General features: G+C 36.1%; 1 long non-coding RNA gene and 1 pseudogene across 1 annotated transcript; one reads left to right on the top strand and one right to left on the bottom strand.

The window, feature by feature from the left end:
- The first annotated feature begins 1,101 nt into the window (after window positions 1-1,101).
- LOC141521510 (uncharacterized) lies at window positions 1,102-16,844 on the top strand. The gene is made up of 3 exons (XR_012477958.1): window positions 1,102-1,172; window positions 2,241-2,490; window positions 16,617-16,844. It is a non-coding gene; the product is annotated as an uncharacterized LOC141521510 (long non-coding RNA).
- Window positions 2,419-16,697, bottom strand: LOC141521504 (cystatin-A-like; annotated as a pseudogene).
- Window positions 16,845-18,647: the final 1,803 nt, after the last annotated feature.

Genomic DNA, 18,647 nt, shown 5'->3' with positions numbered 1-18,647 from the left:
CATGTGTATCTCCCATGTATGATCTAGTTAATAACTCAAGCAGTACAAAATTCTATCTGCAAATTAGGACTGATGTGTGGCTCTAATATTGAAGAAGTAAAAATATTGATAGAAAAATCAGTAGTGCTATTGAAGATGAGGATTATGAATTAATTTGAGGAAGACATTGCTGGTGAAAGTTGAAGACTAAGTAAAAGAAAAGGGGGTATTTGTGAGCAATGAAGGGTTTTGTTGGTCTTCACAGGGTGTGGAGGGAGGTCCATTTGAAATCCATTACAAAGGGGAAATGGCCCCAGTCAATCACAAAACTGGGAGAGTTCTCCTAATCCCATTAGAAAGATGACAAACTAGATTAGAATAACCTAGTCTTGACCTTTTCCTTTGCACATGCTCAAAGAGATGGAGCTGTTCTTGCTCATTAGTATAATGAGTAGGGTGGGGAAATATATAGGAACCAATGTATCAATTAGATTTATGACCCCAGCCTGTGGGTGGCATGAAGGGGCAGGAACAAAGCCTTTCAAAGTGCATAAAGGAACTTGTATGTTGGGATTCACAACCCCCCCTGCCCCTCCCACCATGAGAGAGGTGTGCCATTTTGTTAAGATATTTTAATAAAAACCATTTTAATCACTCTGGACTAAGTATTCTTGAGCCATTTATAACAGGGAGGACACTGTGTAGGTAGTGGCGTTATAAAGGATATTTTAAGTGTTCAAAATATCTCTTAGTGATAAGTAAATAAGAAAAAACCCCACCATCTTTTCCATTTTTTCTTGATTCACTAATTTAGGAGCTACAAGACAAAAAAAAATTATTAGCTCTCTCAGATTAGGGGTTACAAACAGGGGAGGAAGTTTTTCTATTAACAATCTTTATGCACCAACTATACAGAGAAATAACTGTGGCAAGTACTGGGGGAAAGACCATGTTTCAATAAGGAACAACTTCAAAAGAGATTCTTTACTTTCACAAATTTGAGAAAGGGTATTAGCAGAATTTCACAGATGTCTGTGAGGATATGTCACAAAAGCCAGAATGTCTGTTCTTTGTGACAACTCAAGAGATGCCAATCTGTTTTCTGGAAGGAGAGAGTTAAGACACGGAAAAGGTTACATAACTTTGCATGGGTTGAATGGGAGTTGGTGCTATTGTCCTTTGCCCAGGAGAAGGTAGGTGTTCTTGCTCATTAGTATAATGAGCAGGGTGGGGAAAAAGTATGCGGGTGCATGTATTAATTAGATTTGTGACCCTACACCATGATTGGCTCAAAGGGACAGGAACAAAGCCTTTGGAAATGCATATAACATCTTGCATTTTGGGTTTTGGGGGCCTCTCTCCCTCTGAGAGACGTGTGCCTTTTTATGAATAAAAAACCATTTTAATCGTTCTGGACTAAGTATTCACAAACCATTTATAACAGTTCCTAAAAAGGCAGGGATATGCAACTTTTTATGATGAGAAAATCATAAAAATCATCTAGGTGGTAAATACTGCTTAGTACAGGCAGCAGAGAATAGCTATCATTTCAACCTCAATTATTTTGATCTGCCTTAAATAGATGTAGATATAAGAAAACAGCCATGAGGCTTCTACAGTAGAAGCAGCTTCTAGGAACATGAGACTTGGCAAGAGAGAAGAGAGTCGGTCTACAGAGAATAGTCCCTGGATATACCAGGAGTCATGGGTTACTTTTGCTGCAAATGCATCCTACACATATACCTTCCTCACTACTACTCTAATTTTGAGTTCACTTTTCCCATTATCACTATATTTGTGGGAGAGCAAAACCCAGATTATTTATGGCAGGATATATGTTGGGGGGAAAGGGGAAATAACTGGCAACTAATATTCTTGCTATGCCATCTGAGTAAATGTCTTTGCTAATTGTTTCTGCTGAATGATGGTTAATGGGGACTGGAGATATAATGTTAGGGATGCAGCTCCATAGGGTTGCTCCAAAACCTGGGACAGCAGCCTTTAAAATCTGGGAACCCAAACCACACTGCAAGTTGGGAAAGGAATTCAGAAAGGGTGCTACACAAATTTGCTTGGTAATTCTTTAGGGTTAACCTAAGGTTCCTTGACTATTGAAAGTCAGTATCTGCTATAGGATGAGCTGAGATGTAAAATGATTTAAAGCAAATAATTTCAGAATTAATTAAAAATTTTTAATTGATATCTTTTGTTTTTATGTCACTCTATTTCTGAATATATCCTTTCCCCTTTTCTCTATCCAGTGAGCCTTACCTTATAATAAAGTATGAAGAGGAGTAAAAGAGGGGAGATTGATTAAAACTAACCAGTACATCATCCAAGTGAAAAAAATCAACTTTTAGAAGATGCATATTTAATTTTAATTGGTGTTATTGATATAGGATATTCAAGAAAGCATCAAAAGCACTCTGGATTATTCTTCTAAAAGGAAGTCAGGTCATCATCCTCAATTTTGTCAATCTGGAAGTCGAACAGCTTCAGCGACTCTTTTGTGTGAGGGAGTGGTTTTTTTATATTTTCAAATGTACATATTGATTATTTCCTAGAAATACCTGCAAATAAGGAGAAGTAGGGAATTACTCACATGGATTCCCATCACCTCTTAACTTCTCAAGAGTCATTGTATACCATTTCTGCTTTAGGTACAAGTTTTGACTAATTGACGTCTGATGTGAAGTTTTTATTTTTTATTCTCACCTATTAATGAGTGTGTTCATGCTCTGAAAAATTATTCTAGCAGGAAGTAACAGAGAGATCCCTTAGTTTTATTTTTAAAGCTAAGGGACTTGAGATTCACAAAAATCTAAACAACTACAGTAATATACAGACAGGCACCAGTACAATTTAGTTAGTAACATCTCATATATATAAAGATGGAAGAGACTTTAGTCCAATCTGTTCATTTTATGGTAAGGTCCAGTGGGTTAGTCACTTATCTAGTATTTATAATCTACTTATAAGATGCAGTGGATAGAATGATGGGCTTGGAGATAGGACATTTCCTGTCTGCCTCAGTTTCCTCACTTGATTTCCTTAATCCCCAAGGATGGTTGTGAGGATTAAATAACATAACATTTACAAAGAATTTAACCTGGTGCCTGGCAAAGAGTAGTCCTTTAATAAATACTTGTGTGTTACATCCCAAATCCAGGGTTGTTTTCATTAGACCGCAGCTGACTCCAGTTGTTAAGGACCTGGATGTTTGAATATCTAAACAACTTTTAATAACAGAGTCAACTGGTGTTTTGAATTTGAATTGTGTCTCTGTCCTAAAGATTAATTTATTTTTAAGGGTTTTATTTTCTGAAATGTGTAGAAAAAAAATTATGTACCATACAAAATATATAAATATATATATTCCCCCTTCTTTATTTTAACCCAAGCATTGTGGCCCTTGCACATCTTGTGCCTTCCTTCCAAAATTGGGTTCCTTGAGGGATAGGTAGCCCTATTTTTTTATTCTACTGATCTGTTGTATTATATTTCCCATCTCTTAGTTTGCACATCTAATCTTTAGCAAAAGAGAGTGAATGAAACCACCATAAAAACTAAGACTAGGTAGTGGTTTGGATTGGTAAATCACATAACCACTGTAGTCTCCAAGTAACTCCCTAGGACCAACACCAAAATCAATAATTCGGTTACAGTCTGTGCTAGTAAATCACCTAATTTCTCCAGGGGGAAATGTCTCTTATCTCATTTGTAAGGATCAAAATGAGAGAATATTTATGAAGCTCTTAGTAGCACATAGTTGGCCATTCAATTCTTCCTTTCTTCCTATGTTGCAGCAGATGCTCCTACTTGGCTGACATGTCCTTTATAGCACCTTAATATAGCCTCTTTAACTCAACTGACATAGGTCTACTGCTGTACCTTAAATATAGAAATACTTGGATCCATACTATCTATATTTCCTAGGTATCTCTAACCACAATCCTCAAAATGACCAAATTGTTCCCAGTTCTGTGTCTGTCCACTTCTGATTCTATTGAGGTTCTCTATGGTCATAAATTTCCATTTCAATTTTGCTGTAGTATAGAGAGTTCTGGGTTTGCATCTGGAGAGGGTTCATAGTCTCTTAAATTTACCACTTGCATGATCCAAGGTAAGTCACTTAACCAGCTGAGGCCCCAAGCACCTCCTGGTAGTACTCAACAAAATCAATAGATGAGTTTAGATTGTGTTGGTAGAGAGGGTTCACAGACCCAGAATTTACTATTATAATAAAAATCCATCATGAATTCAGATAAAATTCCCAAATATGTATAGGATTTGGAAAAAGAAAAATATACATCAGTAATTTTTGATAAGGTGATATTTGAAATCCTGGGCACCAATGTAATTGCTTAGGGTTCATGGTGACCTGATTCTCACATTTTTGAGGCTCTGATATAAGACAGAATGCTTACTTTCCAACAACACATAATCTAGTTCTTGGATTTAGGACATAAACTAAGAAACCTTGTTTTGGAGACTATCATGTCATGAAAGACTCAGTACTTTGGAAATTCTCTCACTTTTATCTTATTGTTTCAATACAGGAAAACCTGGGACAATGTATCAATACCTGAGACTTACTTTCTACCTGCAAGCATGCAAATCACAATCTTATGGGCTAACATTTTATTAGAGGAATCATAAAATCAAATGGAATTCCCCAAAGGAATAATCATGAGTATGTTAAGTTTGTATGTAAATTCTCAGAATCACAGTCTTAAACATGAGAGCTTTCCCTGATGGAAACTCATTTCTGTGAATCTTGTCTTGGCTTTATTTCTCTCCTGTTGCCTGGCTATTCAAAGTGATAGACTAGTGAGAGTCTTCATCATTCTCTTTTTTTCTTCCTTTCTCACTCCCACTCAATTCACTATTCATTCTTTGGTTACCACATCTCAGGTTCAATATTAGTGTAAAATCTATCAGGTTAATTCTCCTCTTATCCCCATGTTGACATGAATCTCTTCCCAAGACTCTTCCTCCTTTCTGTCTTCTTCACTTTATCTTGGACATCATTATATTTCCCCTGAGACAGATGCCATTTTCTCCAGTTATTCAAATGGGAAGGGGTAAACCTATCCCCAAACTTCCCATATACATTCAAATAGGAAAAAAAAAGCCCAACAACAATTGAGTAGTATGTGTTAGAGTTAAATGATTCTTGAACACTGACCTTTACATATTACATAGTCCCAGTCACCACTTGAGTTTTGTATTTTACAGCTTCAAAGGTCTCACATTTTTCATTGATCTTTTCCTCAAATGTTGGTTTTACCTTAAGGAATGAATGGAAAGTAATGAATTTAGTGGTTATCTGCAAGTAATATTAGTTTGATGTACTCAGTGGTCAATGCAATACTAACAACAATGGAAATTTTAGTCAACCCCCCCCCCAATACATTAAACAATTAATAAATGCTTTGGGGAACAGAGAATGTTTCATTTTTTTGTCTTTATGTTCCCAGATCTTAATAAATACTTTCTGAGCAATTCTACTATATGACCTTGAGTTAGTCATTGCACATCCTGAAATACTTTCCATGACCTCTGTCTTTTGGACTCCCTAGTTTCCTTCAATATTTAATGCAAATGTCATTTTTTGCATGAGTTCTTTTTCTAGTGCTCACAGTTGTTAGTGTCTTTCCATCTGTGGTTAACTTTTTTTTGGTATATTTGCTTGTATATACTATCCTGTATCTGTAATTTCAGTTTCCTTGTTAAAATATTGATAATAAATGTTTGTCGGTTTGCTTCACTCCTTTGGGCCTTAGTTTTCATGTATTTAGACTAGATAACCTGAAAGTCCTTTAACATTCTCCAAGTAGAGCTAATAATGGACTCTTAAAGGTTTAGAACTAGACGCATGCTTGGAAATCATTAAATCTAGCTCCTATGTTTTTTCATGAGGAAACTGATGCTCAGAGAAATAACACATCCATATTCACCTTGGTCTTTGCTCTAGACTAACAAACAGATAACAAACATGTACATGGCAACTAATAGATTAGATTGAACATGGTGGTAAGGATGCAATTATAATAGGCCCCCCTGCTGCCTTTGAAGATACACTTACAGACACATTAGCACCCATATGCACAAACAGATATGCAGACATGAGAAGCAGTGTGAACCAGTGGAAAGAAGACTGCTTGGGAGTCAAGAAGATCTGGGTTCAAATCTTGCCTCTGGTATATTGTAACTGCCATGGCCAAATCACTGTATCTTTCAGTGCCCCATAAATTTCTAAAATATTATGTATGAGTTGCTGACCTGTATTGATGGAAGGAGTTTTCATTCTAGGATCTTCTCACACTAATGAATCCACAGTCTAGATTTTTAACAATCATATAGATATTCATGTATACTCATATGTGTATGTGTGTGGATTTACCTTTTTTTACTCAGTGAATATGTACTAAGCCTCTATGCAACATGTGAGGTGTTAGAGGTACAAATACAGTGAATGAAACAATCCATATACATAAGGAAAATATATTCTAATGGAGAATACTAGTACATATTTAAGTATAGCTATATTAGATATGAGGTAGTTTGGGAAGAGGAGAGTATTGGTAATTCGAGAATTAGGAAAGGTTTCCTGTATAGTTATTCATCCACATTGGGTTTTGATATATTGTGATTCATTATAAGAAATCAAATAATAATTTTGGAGGAGTTTTGTGTAAGTCACATATGACACATGATGACTGTCAGATAACACAGAGACTATGACCAAATACTTAACCCCATAAAAGAAAAGGAAAAAAAAATCAGACTACTTCTCTGGTATGAAGAGATGGCCAAAGAATTTTACATGGATTTTCTGAATTATTGGAGTATTGTTCTCCTAACCCCTATGATATTGCAAAAATAACTATAGAAGGTAATGCTTGAGTTGAAGGAAGAGAATGATTCCATGAGGAGTGAATGCATTCCAGGCATTGAGGAGAGTGAGGTCAAAGATTGAAGATGGAGTGTTATATGAGGAATAGAGAGAAGTCCAGGCTCATTTAATTGCAGTGTAGAATGATGAGTAATAAGGAATAAAACTAGAAAGATAGGTTGGAACCACATAATAAGGTTTTTAAAGCTTTAAATAGACTTAAAATTTTATCCTTGAAGTAATAAGGAGCTGCTAAAGCCAATTGAGGAGTGGCATTCAGGATCTTAATTGGAAAATTGCTTTGGCAACAGTATGAAGGATAGACTAGAGTGGTTGAGAGAAGAGACAGGAAGACCAATTAGGAGGCTGTTGCAATAATCTGGGAAAAAGATGATGTGAACCTGAACCGTGGCAGTAGTTCTATGAGTAGTAAGAAGGAGTAGGCTATAAGGATTGTTATAGAGTTAAAAATAGCAAGATTTAGTGAGTGATTCAATAAATGGGGTGAGAAAGGGTGAAAAGATCAGGGAAATGCTGAAATTCCAAACCTGAGAGACTGGTAGAGCAGTGGTACCTTCAGTAGAAATGGGAAAGTCTGGAAAAGAAGAGGGTTTTGGGAAACAGATAATGAGTTTGAGGATACCTGTGGGATCCAGTTTGGGCATTCTGAAGAAGATATTCCCTACACTACAACACGTATCATTGTATTACTGTTTTTTTATTTTTACTTTAATTTTTTTTATTTATGGCAAAGGGTTTAAGGGATTTATCCAAGATCACGCAGCTAGGCAATTAAGTGTCTGAGGCTGTGTTTGAACTCATGTCCTCCTCACTTCACTTTGGTGCTCTATCCACTGAGCCACCTAGCTTCCTGGAACTATTTTTTTTTTTGAGGGGGGAGATTCTTGTGGAATGTTACACTAATTTGTCTGAAACCTAGGGTCCTGTCAAAATTCTGGGTACATTCTTAGCTGACAACTGGGTATAGCTCTAGCTGATTTGCTGCTAGGGCTTTTTCTCCTTGTAGAGGCAATTTCTTCTCCCTTTAACCAATCATACCTGCCATCAAAATCTCTCTCTAATCTCTTCAGCAATCTTTAGTTCAAATACTGCTCTTTGGGGTCTTTTAAGAATGGGTCAGGATTTCACTGGGTAGAGGGAGGAAATGAGAGAAGGAAGAGGAAATGAGACAGGGGCAGGATCATGGGGGCTGTGGAGAACAGAGACACAAAGATGTGAGCAGTCGAATGATGAATTGTTTTACAGAAATATTTAAGGAAGGTTTCCATTGAGTATAGATTTAATAGAAGAGAGTCTTGAGTCACACAGGTCAACTAGTGGAGTGATTCAAGAGAGGCACGTTAAGGGCCTAGAGGAAAGAAGAGAGTAACTAGAGAGGAATGGATGGAAGAAACCTCAGAGAGAGGTCATGCATCCCAACCTCTTCTTTTATATACATGGGAATTTTAAGCAGAGGGGGTTAAAGCTTTGATTAAAGACGTAGGTAGCTAGTGACAGAGGTAGGATTTGAACCACATCTCCTAACTCCAGAATTACCATGCTTTCCCATTTTCTGCCATATGCTATTCAGGGGCCAAATGTAAACTGTGAAATATATTGAATAATTTAGCACTCAGAACTTTGATATTAAAAAATGAAGAGCTTGTTTAGCTGAAACTGACCCATATTGGTTCTTTGTCTTGGTTATATTCATCTGTCAACCAACTATCTACTATCTGCTTCACTCAGTGCTCTGTACACTTGACTTCATGAAAGAGACCCATAGATGATCATGAGAGAATCACAGGGTACTAGGAACAACTGCTACACTTTAGTAATTGAACTAGGGGATTACCCAACTATGTCCAACCTGTACTGTAATCTTTAGTTAATTCTCACAGCTTCCTAATAGCTCATCAGGTGGCAGTCTTTTTTAGGAAATTCATATTCAATGAGCATTATTATTAAAAAAAACAGGAATCCTCATTATTATTGATTTTACACAGCATATCAACATTCAGTGGAATCCTGAAACTGAAACTGAAGTACTCTGGCCACATAATGGGACTCATTGGAAAAGACCTAGATATTGGGAAAGAATTAAAGTAAAAGGAGAAGAAAAGGACAGAGGATGAGATGAATGATGTCATAGAAGCAATGAACATGAGCTTGGACAGAGTTCAAGAGATAGTGGAGGAGAGAGAGGTCTGGTGAGCTTAGGTTCATGAGGTGAACAAAAACAAAACCTGTGATATTTCTCAGATTAACCTGACAGACATGGGCTGACTTGTACTTTCTGAAATATCTTTCACATTGCATTTCTGTTTTAATTGTTGCTGTGGTTAAAGAAAAAACAATTATTGCCTTACTATGTTTATTTCTCCTTATCCTCTGTTTCTCTAAAGGTGCATCTTCCTTTCTAAGCCCAAGACTTTTCATATTCTTCTAAATTCACTAGCATATCTACTACAGCAATATTCCAACCTTATATTGTTTAGTTATTTTAAGTAGTCTAAAATAATATTGATTAATATGTCTGACATAAGGATGTAGTTTCCCTATTTTTCTTTTATGATTAAATCTATTTTAGTTTCAACTTTGTCTGAGATCACGATTACTACTCCTAATTATTTTACATAATACATTCTACTCCTGATCTTTATTTTATGATTGTATGTATCTCTCACTTTTATAACATTTCCCAAAAGCAACATATTGTTGAGTTCAAAATTTTAATCTATTATTTCCATTTTATGGGTGAAACCAGCCATTTCACATTCTAAATTATAATCAGTTGTTTATTTTCTCCTTCCTATTTTTTCATTGCCTTTACCCTATTCCTATCCCTACTGATTCCTCTGCTTCACTTCTACCACTGATCTTGTCCTCCTATTCATTAACCTATCCTCTTTCAAGAATCCCTCTTTCATCTTCTCCCCACTCTCTATCTCCTTACGCTCTTAATTACCCTCTTAATTCTTTCTGAATTTAGAAGACTTAATATACTTTATGCAGTATACTATATATAAGTATATATGCATATATGTAGTACCCTCTTTAACAGATTCCAGAACTACCAGTCCTCTTCCCCATCTAATTCCTCTGTATCTGTTTTCTTATCTCATTTGTATGAGATAATTACTCTTTTTACCTTATCAACATAGCATTGATTTTTAGAATCACATCACACTCAGCTTTACCCCAATCTTTCTTTCAAACTACTCAATTACAATCACACACACACACAAATATATATATATATATATATATATATATATGGTTTAGTTTTCAACTATATAAGAAGGTAACAACTTGTCCTTATTGTAATTATTTATCCTTGCAATTAGTCTTTGATGATAACCTTGTATTTTTCTTGGATCTTATATGTCAAATACCCTAAATTCAGGTCCTTTTGCAAGAAAATACTGAAAGCCTGGCCATTCATTGTATGTTCATTTTTTTCCATTCAGAAATATTTTCTAATGAGGTTTTTTCACTATTTTTGCTTGGGTGTCGTGGGGATACATCTTTAGTCCCATGCTTATGTTACCTTAAGAATGTTATTATATCTACATCACTGGTGGGTGGATAGAGAAGTTGGACATAGATTTTCTTTGTTTCTGAGGATCCCAAGAAGACAGAAAGGATTCTAAGCCCTTCTTAAACACTGGGGTGAATCTGAGTATAAAGTTTGGCACCAATCTTCCAAGATTACTTGTGAATGCAGAGGAACTGCAATATAATGAAGGGAGGGTTGGGTTTAGAATTCAGCACTCCTTGCACAAACTAGCTTTGAAACATGACTAACAATTATAACCTGTGCGACTTTGAGCAAGTGATTTCACCTTTTTGGCGCTCAGTTTCCTAATATGAAAAGTTTGGATTAAGTGATTCTCAGGTGTTTTTAAGCTCTGAATCTAGAATCCTATATATGGGGAAATAGTACCTCCAGAGAAGGTCCTAATTAAGAAGCAGTGTAGCTATAGTCATTACACTGAGAAAGGTGGTGACAGGTGATTTTTTTAAAGCAAAAATTGTATGGTTAGAGAGGTTGCAATCTGTATCAGAGGAGTGACTATCCAAGTTACAGTCTTGCAAGAGTATTCAGTGCCCACTGGCTTATCACTGACTCAAACACCTCAAGGCTACTACTGAAAGAACAAATCTCCCCACACTAGTCTGATCTAGACTAAATTTACAGGATTAGACCAGAACTACATGGCCTTGATCATGTTGGAAGTCAAATGGATATTTGCTTCACCACATTTAACTGCTCTTTAGTCAGGGCAATTAGTGAGGGCAGCCTCCCTGATGAGACATGTGACTGTCTGTTCTCATTGGAGAAGAGGAAGCAAAGGAATCAAACTTGCTTTATTCTTTCCTATCTTTTTCTTTTTCTTTCTTTTTTTCCATTGGTGTTTATGGATTTCTTAGAAACATAGAATTTCAGCTTGCAAGTCATCTACCCTAACATTCTCTTTTTATAGGTTAAGAAGCTGAGGTCCAGAGAGTATAAATTATTTGCCTAAGGATATACAGTTCAGGCAATAAGTGTCTATTATACACTTGCTATATGCATGACCCTGTGTTAAGCTCTGGGAATACAAAAAAGGCTTCCCTTCCCCCAAAAGGAAATTTAATTCAATATATTGTTATCATTATCATCATCATCATCATCCTCATCATCATTATCAGTCTCTCATAATGCAGTTACTTCTGCATATATCTTATTTCTCTAGCTGGATTATAAGTTCCTGTATCTGAATTTTATATGCTACATAAAAATTCAGTGTGTTCCAATACTTAAATTCATCTACAATTAGCATGAGTACCTAAAGATATAAAATTCCCAGCAGAAGACCTAGATGAATAGAAGACAAGAGATTTTCAAGTTCCTTAGGCATAGAAACATATGAGTAGTCTTTAACACCTTAAGATTGAAACTGCTTAAGATTCAATTTTGCTTTGATATTCTGTGAATCTCTGTGGGCATTCTCTCCAAAAGTGCTGATCAAAACCAAATATTCATCTTTGTCCATTCCTGTCTATCCATATTCGCAGATGAAGTACCCATTCTTCTTGATTTCTGCACAGTTTAAAAAACAACTAAACATGCAGACCATCCATCAGTTACCCTTCACTTTTCCTACAAGAGTGACTGTTGTAGTCTATTTTGGGAATTAGAGGCTCTCCTAGAAGAGGAAATTTCTAACTGAATATCTTTCTTGATAGTGGCATATTGTATTGACAACTGTTAAGTCAGCATTCAAGTTTATTATTATTATTATGTAAGTCACATTAGAGAATCTAAAATGTGCAAGGTCTTTCAATGTCTCATAATTTATTTCTGTTCCCTGAACTCATAAAGGTAAATTTGGGAGCTGTTACAGGGACATTTGGGCAAATACTCCTTTTACTTAAATGAAAAATTAGGCTTTAAAAATATTTTCAGGTCAATTTCTCATATGAAATGGTCTCTTTACCTTTTGGGAGGGCAAGTACTTAATGTTTCTCAATAACTAGCACAGTGCTTTGCATATAAGAAGACTCTTAATGCTGAGGAAATGAAACAATCTCTGGCTATCACGAATCTGCAATTGTTTATGGTGAGACTGATTGAATGATCTTAGAAACATTCAGATCTGCTCCACGTACACTGTTGCTGTTGTTGTACTATAACCATGGATACACTTAGCTGGACTTACAGACCACTAGACTGGGAATTCATCTCTGACTCTGGCAGCAAAGGATATTGCCACTTGAATTTCATAACTTCAATTTAAAATATTTAGTAATACCGTCAACATCCCCTATCAAAGCCCTTAAACAGCAACTCACCATGGTGGGACTTGAACTCAGGAAGACTGCATTCAAATCCTGCCTCAGACTCCAGGTTCTCTCTTCACAAACATTCTTCCAGCATGAAACTGGTTCATAATTTGAAGCAAGTTGTCTGTTTGTAGGGTCTCTGCACTAATTGTTTTGTTACATGTTCCCTGGAGAATTTCATTCACTGTCCTCAGGAAAATGTAAGGATAGTAATAATGGCCTGCATTTGATCCACAATTTATGGTCACAAAAGGCCTACCATGTATTATCTCATTTGATTCTCATAAGGACCTTGAAATTCATAGCAAATGTATTATATTTCTAATTTTCCTGTAAGGTGGCTTCCATTCAATCTTGGGACAGTATCTAATGTGCTAGAAAATTTGGGAAGAAGACTTCCCCTTGAATGAGACCATTCTCATTCTCTCTCTCTGTGTGTCTCTGTGTGTCTCTGTGTGTCTCTGTGTGTCTCTCTGTCTCTCTCTCTCTCTCTCTCTCTCTCTCTCTCTCTCTCTCTCTCACACACACACACACACACACACACATACACACAAACATAAAGACAGTTGTTTGACCTTAGATATATTTACTCTCAGATGAAGTTCATTCATATGTGAATTTTTGGTATATTCTGATCAATAGAACTTTTAAAACTTTCATTTGATATCTTGCTTAGCTAAATTTTACTTGCTGTTTACTATTATGATAATCTTTTGTGTAACCAATACATGGTGGGGCAGCACTAAGTTGGTTTGTTTAAGCTAAGAGTCTTATACTTTGCCCTTAAGTGTGAGCAGGGAATTAACATTCTTTCTGAACTTAGATTCCTACATATAAACCAGAGATATTTAAGGAAAGTGAGCAGTTGGATATAATTCTATTCTAGTATTTCTTGGGGAGATAATAGCTCCCCACCTTAGAGATATTCCAGAGACCTACATAGTGCTTTCTCTCAGCCTTCCTGTAGGTACAGCCCTTTTCCACAAAAGGCCTCAGATCCTAAATACCCATGACAATTCAGAAGTTGCATCTAGACATCCCATGTGGACATATGAGGAAACTGAGGACTGAATGAATTCAAACTCAAGTTCAAAGATAGAAGATGGCCAAGTTAAGTCTAAAACCCTTATCTCTGTATTCTCAATTTAGTGCTCTTTCCCCTTTAGCATATAAAGTCCAATCATATATGTGAGTTGGAAATCATTGAGTCCACATTCACCCAAGATGTTAGTCCAGGAATTCCCTTATATCACTTCAGTCAAACTCAGCATTCAAATGAAGAAAGGACCTCAGAGGTCATCTAATTCAACCTTCTCATTTTTTTTTTGCAGGGCAATGGGGTTAAGTGACTACCCCAAGGTCACACAGCTAGGCAATTATTAAGTGTCTGGGGCCAGATCTGAACTCAGGTATTCCTGACTCCAGGGCTGATGCTCTATCTACTGCTGTGCCACCTGGACACCCTCAGCCTTCTTATTTTTAAAGTGTAGAAACTTGAGGCTCAGTGGGCTTAAGAGGTTTGCTGTGAGGCCACAAAGACAGAAAAATTACATAGGCCTACCCCCTGCCTGGTTATTTAGTCATAACTAATGAAATGAAACATTCCCTTCCTATATTATTTCCTTCTGCCTGTATTTATAGTAAACTTCTATCTGTAGGTGACAACTTAGAAATACAAACTGTTTATCATCTTGTCAGAAAGGTTTAAATTATCAATACCAGAATCTATTTTATTGCTTGGAAAGTCGCTATATGTTGATGTTTTAGTCAGAGATCATTAAAGTCTCTGTTTCAATGTGACTTTGTTTTATATAATTTGACCTTAAAAAAACAAACAAGGTTATTCTAGTGGTTTCAAAATCATATCAATCAAATTGTTAGTAATTCCACAATTTATTTATACATTGATTCTACCAAATAAAATTAGAAAAATGTCCTCAGAAATTTAGGTAATAATAACAGACCCAAAGAACTAGAAGGGCCCTTAGAGATTCCTATTCTATCTAACCTCTCCATTTTATAGATTCAACAACAGAACTGGGATTAGATGTTGGTTCTAAAATATTAAACATCACGTGATTAAAAAGATCTGAGTAGAAGCAATAACTTGTTTCATTCTATAGCATTTATATTTTTCCCTCATCAAAAAACCATTCTTTTCTCTTTTTTTCTTTGTATATTTTTAGTCTGATAAATCAATGAATTCTTAGGAGTATCATATGTATACGGAAATCTTTTAAGTGGTTTAAATTAATTGACAACCAAAAGGATTAATAATGATTTAAAACAGAAAAAACTCTCATTTTGTCAGTCTTCTTTTTATCCATGAACTAAACCAAATTACCTGTTTCTATTTATTTCATAAAGTACAGAACACCATGCAAATTAATTCTCTGCTGATAGTTCAAATTTTCCTTATTTTCTAAAATTTGTGATTGCTAGATATAGCCATTCTTCAGGTTGCCTTCAATACCCTGAGAAGCACATATTTTATCTTTTAAATTGATGCCTTTTGTTTTCACCTTTTTCCCTCGAGTTCTATGTTTTCTCTCTCGCCTCCCCAGTGAGGCATTCTGTGCAAGAGGTTTTTTATTTTATTTTATTTATTTATTTTTTTTGTTTTTTTGCAAGGCAAATGGGGTTAAGTGGCTTGCCCAAGGCCACACAGCTAGGTAATTATTAAGTGTTTGAGACCGGATTTGAACCCAGGTACTCCTGACTCCACGGCTGGTGCTTTATCCACTGCACAACCTAGCCGCCCAGAGGTTTTTTTTTTTTAAAGAGGGGAAAAAAAATCAGCTCAACAAAAACCAACCAACATATCTTGACAGCCTAGGATACATTCTACACCTATAGTCCCTCAACTCTGCAAAGAAGAGAAGGAAGTGTCTTCTCTACTCTTTACTGAGACCAGGCTTAGTTATGATAATTACACAGTGTTCAGTCTATTTTATCCTTTCCTTTTCAACTTATTGACTCATAAATTTAGAGTTGGAAAAGATATCAAAGACCACCTATTACAATCCCATCATATTATATTTAAGGAAAACTGAGATCCAAAGAGATTAAGTGAGTAACAAAGATCAAACTGATGTTTTGTCCTTCATTTTCAAAGAAGAGCAAGACATCAGGGAGGTGATGTCATGACAAGCACATGATTTGGATTTGAGTGACAGGGTCTGGGCTAAGTCATCAAGCTCACTTTCTCCTCCAGAGCCTTCTGGGTCCAATGGACAGAAATGAATCAGGATGACTGGAGATGGCCCTGGATGCAAGGCAATCAGGTTTAGGTGACTTGTCCAAGGTCACATTGCTAATAACTGGCAAGTGTCTGAGGGTGGATTCGAACTCCCATCCTCCTGACTCCAAGGCCAGTGCTCTATTCACTGTGCCAACTAGCTGCCCTCCCAAGCTGATAGTAAGATTCAGATAGTAGGATTTGAACCCACTTTCTTTGACTTCTAATTCAGTGTTCTTATCACTGTCCCAGATTCACAATGTTATAACCAACTTGTATGCTCTTTTTCCAGTTTCTGCTTGCTTTGCCTTATCTCCTATGAGTCTTCCCATGCTTCTCTAAATTCTTCATACTCATTATTTTTTATGGCATTTATGGTATTTATTTCTTATTTCATTTATGAATCATATTTTTTTAGCTATTTCCCAAATCAATTACCATCTGATATTGTTTCCTGTTCCTTGACTCCACAGAAAATGTTGTGTTGGATAAATGATGATGAGAACATCACAGAGATGAGAGACAAATGTAAAAACTTGTTCGTTGAAAAGACTAATACAATTGAGAGAGAGAGAGAGAGAGAGAGAGAGAGAGAGAGAGAGAGAGAGAGAGATTGACAATCAAACTATCAGAACCCATTATTTTCTTTCTTTTCTTTATTTCCTTTTGTAGAATGCACCATCTCACCTCATCAACAATCTCCTGGATTTCTGGAGTTGCAGGTGTAGCATCACTTAAGCCACCAGGCATCATTTTGGTAGTGGTTGGTTTGCAGAAATAGATGCTGGAACTGAAATGATGAAATGAATGCTAAGGTCAATCATCCTGACATGAGTTTTAAAGGGATACAGGCTCTCCTCACCTCGAAGGGATAAATGGGTATATAATAATAAACTTTGCTTCCTGGGCTGTAAAGTGATTTATTGCTCACTTGTTATTATGTGTTAATATGAACGTAAAAGTTTTGTTATATAATAAAGTAATTAGATGTTCCACAAAATCCCTTTTTAAAGTGGATAAGGAGAACCAACCACTCTGTTCTTAGAGTGAATGGTTCAGTCCAGGGAGGACTTTTCAAAATTAGTAATTAAACAAAAGGGGTGTGTCTAGTTTATTTTGATAGTAACAACCTCAAATTTCCAAATACATTTTTCAGCTATACTTGTCTATTTTTAATAATGATAAATATTCTTCTCCCTCACTCCCTTTCCCAAGGAATAGGTGAGACCTTAACCTTGACTTGATATTCTTTGAGCTTTTGAGAAAAGGCCTTTATTTTAGAGTATTTTAAATGGGCTTTATTGCCTAGTATTTAAATTTTCAAGAATTCAAGCAGAGCATGTCTTTCAACATATGTGAAACTCTGTCAATTCCCTTTAGGGCAGAGACTGAAGCTTATAACTTTGGTTTTCTCCTCTCCATCCTCTAATAATGTTTAGTATATAGAAGTAGCTGGATAGACTTCGTTTTTGTTTTTTTTTTTTTGCAAGGTAATGGGGTTAAATGACTTGCCCAAGGTCTCACAGCCAAGTAATTATTAAGTGTCTGAGGCTGAATTTGAACTCAGATCCTACTGATTCCAAGGGCCGATGCTCTATCTAATGTGCCACCTAGCTGCCCCTACTTGTTACACTTTGAATCTAACATTCAATAATTGGAATTAATCAATCAATTTTATTAAGCACCTACTATGTGCCAGACAAGGTGTAAGGGACTTGGGAAACAGAAAAAGATGAATCAGTTCCTTCTTTCAAAAATCTACATTGTAATAGGAGAGACAAGTACATATATAAATTTTTTAGAGTAGATTTAAAGAGGATAAATTCAAATAAAATCAAAGTTGTTAAATACAAAGTAGTTTAGTTGGAGGGCACCAGAAGTTGGGGGGAATCTGGAATGATTTCATGTAGAAGGTGATGTTGAAGAAAAAGAGGGATTCTCTGAGAGGGCTGTGAAGGAGTAGAGAATAGGAATAAGTGACTGGTTCATAGCTGGGGAATGGGATGGCAAATAAAGAAAATAGGTGAGGTCAGTTTGATTGGAATGGCAAGTGAATGAAAGAGTCCATGTAATAAACCTAGAAAGGTGGCCTGGGGACAGATTATAAAGGGCTTTAGAAATTAGAGAACTTTGCAACTGATTCTAAAATAAGAGGGAGCCCTTGGTTAAAACCTTTGTTTGACAAATAATCTTTACTTCTTTTAAAGCGTGGATTCCCTAAAGGAATCTATCTGCTTGTACATTTTTTTCTCTTTCTTTTTAGCACTTTAACTTATTTCATTTTTTTTTCAGTTACATAGAAAGCTTTCAGCCTTCATCCATTTGCCAGTTTATGAGTTCCTTATTTTTCTACCACCTTCCCTTCCCTCTTCCCTCCCCATGGGAGTGAACAATCTGGTAAAAGTTGTACGTGTACAATCAGGTGTAACTTATTTCCATATTACCCATGTTGTGAAAAGGTATTAGAACAAAAGGGAGAGAAACCATGAAAAAGAAAGAAAAAACATAAAGTCTGTGGTTAGTGCTCTTTGTATTTTTTGCTTAATTTGATCACTGAGCTCTGATCCTGGGACACAGTGTCTGGTCCCAGGCTTTCCATTACGGCATCTCAGGTATTCAGGGTTTGTTCTCTGCATTAGGGTTGCCTAACCCTTTTCCAACAACTTCACTAGCATTTCTGAGCATGAGCTTTGCCTTCTGAGG

Source organism: Macrotis lagotis, chromosome 1 (assembly GCF_037893015.1).
Source record: "Macrotis lagotis isolate mMagLag1 chromosome 1, bilby.v1.9.chrom.fasta, whole genome shotgun sequence".
NCBI classification, from domain to species: Eukaryota; Metazoa; Chordata; class Mammalia; order Peramelemorphia; family Peramelidae; genus Macrotis; species Macrotis lagotis.
Note: the sequence above shows the minus strand (reverse complement) of the source record. Positions and strands in the feature narration are given on the sequence as shown.